General features: G+C 44.4%; 1 pseudogene; it reads right to left on the reverse strand.

Moving 5' to 3' along the window:
• Positions 1-313: 313 nt before the first annotated feature.
• On the reverse strand, positions 314-943 carry LOC147900819 (uncharacterized; annotated as a pseudogene).
• Between the last annotated feature and the right edge of the window lie 2179 nt (positions 944-3122).

Below are 3122 nucleotides of genomic sequence, written 5' to 3' on the forward strand. Positions count from 1 at the left end.
CCTTATGAGGCACATCCAAAGTTTTGAGATCTGCTCTATATCTTGCCTCTCCACAAGTAGGGCACTCTCTTGCATCCTTATGTAGTCCACGAAACAAAATGCAATCATTAACGCATGCATGGATGCGCTTGTAATCTAATCCTCCAAGAGAGGTCACATGTTGCCTTGCCATATCTCTTGAGGTCAGTAATTTATTCTCCCTTGGAAGCATTTTACACAATAGCCTGCACGTGAAGACCATAAATGAGGAAAAGCTTTCGAGTAATTGACCCACTAGCATAATTCACCATGTTTGCAAAATAGACTTTAAAGTTTACTTGAGTAATGCATTCAAACTTGCATTGCTCCATCCATAGATGGTTTGCAAGTTTAGTAACTCAAGGGAGGCACGTAGAATAGAGAATGTGCACCTCTCAAACAGTGGAGTCGATGCTGCGGTAAAAAGATCATCCTGCTCCATGCTATCATCTCTCCCTTGATGGACATATAAATCCCGCACCATATCATCAAACACCTCCTCCTCCACGGCTTCATGAGGTAATGGTAGAGGACTACTATCACCATTACTCCAGGCATCCGTAACGGTTTCTCCTGAAGATCCCACCTCATATCGCCGACGCTTCGCCTCCTCATGGCGAGCATAGGGCAACATATGCGAGTGTGGCACTGCATCCTGTATCAAATTAAAACGGGATCATAACTCAAACATATGAACACCCATAGGTATCTCAATCAACCTTAAATCTTTAACACTTACCATGTTTACGATCGCATCCCATTCTCCATACTTTGAGATGTGATTGAGTGTAATGATGCATGCACGATACATGTTTCCTTGACATCGATCACACATACATTTGATTTTTTGCTCCAATCACATTTCGCGATGGTGGATACGGAGGGATTCATCCTCACTGGAGCTACTTGTTGAAGATGAAGACATCCTACAAACAAACAACCCAAAAAATTTTGCTTTTCTTCAAATATTTAATTTTAAAACTCTGTGGCACGTCTAAAACTGCATCTATCTGTTCTGTGGTGCGCGTCTAAAATCACATCTGCTTTGTGTATCTAGATGCACAATTACACGCGTATTTAGACACGTGTATAGACCGCTATTAGACGCGCTTATAGACACGGTTTTTAAATCTGCTTTTAGCATGCTCGCTTTGCGTTCCTTCACATTACTTATACTTCGCGTGGCTTGCTTGCTTTGCTATTAGCAGATCCACAGTTTTGACGCTTAAGAGGAAGGCACCCACACTTACTTCCAAGCTTACACTTAAGAGAAAGGCACCCACACTTACTTCCAGGCTTAAAGGAGAAGAGGGTGATCAAGGAAGAGAAGCAACTTTGAAAAAGGAGAAGAAGCTTCCATACCTCTATCCAAGGTAAGTCTTATTATAGTTGATCTTTTTTTTAAGTTGCTCTCTTTGGATTTATCCTTTGTCGTATCCAAGAAACACATGATTTTGGTATCAATGTTACATTTCTGTGTCGGGTGCATGTCCTTTTCTACTTTTTAGAATAGTTCGTCTGTAGCGCGTCTAAAACTGCGTCTACAGGCACGTCTAGATGCACGTCTAGCCTATTTGCAAACACAGACAGCCGCATCTATAGATACGCTGTTATACGTGAAAATAGATGCGTCTATAGATGCGCTCCGACAGTAATCTTTTCTTCCCTTCCCCTTTCTTCTCAACTCATCAGTAATCATCTTTTTTTCTTTTTTCTAGTTCATCATGTGGCCAGGAAGCTCTTTGGGCTCACCTGATCTCCGAGACTCTATTTTTAGGGACTTATATAACCTTTTAGGGCACCCTCCTAGTCCTACGGAGTTATATGGGTATATGACGAGTACTCTAAATACCCCCCAGCAGTCGGCACTACAGACTCCAAACCACTCCACACCAGCTGAGATTACTCCAACGGAGTCAGCATAGCCCAGCTGGCTACACAGCCCAAGCCCTTCTCCCATGCCATCTTATGCCCCTTTCCCCATGCCGTCTTATGCCCCTTCCCCCATGTCATCTTATGCCCCTTCCCCCATGCCGTCAGGAGGTCCTTCTGTCTTGCAGAGTCGTCGGCATACTCCTGTGTAGTTGAGACTCGGTTCTCCAGCTACGAGTGGTCCACGTAGTCCCGTGTAGTCTCCATTGACGAGTGGCCAGCGTACTGGGAGAGCGGTGGGGGATGCATGGCACAGTGCTTTGCGAGGGGTAGTGGTGGGAACGATGATGATTTAGATGATTTAGACGTGCCTCCGGGTGATGGTACGATCTTCTATGACATCACTCAGACATGAGGCATCTTGATGGATGCACGGGGAAAGGACATCATGGCCTTCATGCACTCTATAATTGCTAACAATTACAAAGATTGCTTTATCCACTACAAAGACCAGCCAAAGAGGTTGGCTAATGAGACCCTCGCTACTATTTGCTCTAGGTATCCTAACCCCCCCAATCATCAGTTCACAGATAAATGGGCCAAGTCAAAGATTGTTACGATACTTGGCAATAAAAGATCTTTGCTTAAGAGGCAGGCACTAGCTCAGCTTGCCAAGCTCGAGGTAGGTCAACCACCAAGGGGCCCACCCCACACCGCTTACAAGCATGAGTGGAAGAAAGCAACGAAGTCAGCGAGGGAGGACCCTAGTTTGCAGCACATGGAGGCACGAAGGATCCAAATGGAGTAATATGGAAGTGTGCATTTTGAAGCAGGGGGTGTTGAATCATGGGAGGCCCAATTTGTAAGTATCAATCTCAAATTATATTGCTTATGTAGTTTATTAGGAGGTTGTTTCTTTGTACTAACCCCTCCGCAAATTGTGTCGTCTTGCAGCTTGATATCGTGGGCAGATACTCTACTCTTGTCGAGACAGCCTACCACCACCACCATCACAGAAGACATACATGGAAGCACTTCTATCATGATGGGTTGATTACTGAGGAGCAGTATATCCGGGCTACTGGAGCGGCCCCCGAGGTATTTGAAAGTAATTAAATAATGTCAATATTATAAGTAAAGATTTGATTTTTCATATATTGATATATGTTGTCCCTTGTTTACAGGTCCCTGCACAAGAAGACGAGGAAGAAGATGAGGAAGGAGGCGGAGAA

This window comes from Dipteris shenzhenensis, chromosome 6 (assembly GCF_047967505.1).
Source record: "Dipteris shenzhenensis isolate YYH24624 ecotype China chromosome 6, Dip_SZ_1.0, whole genome shotgun sequence".
Lineage (NCBI taxonomy): Eukaryota > Viridiplantae > Streptophyta > Polypodiopsida > Gleicheniales > Dipteridaceae > Dipteris > Dipteris shenzhenensis.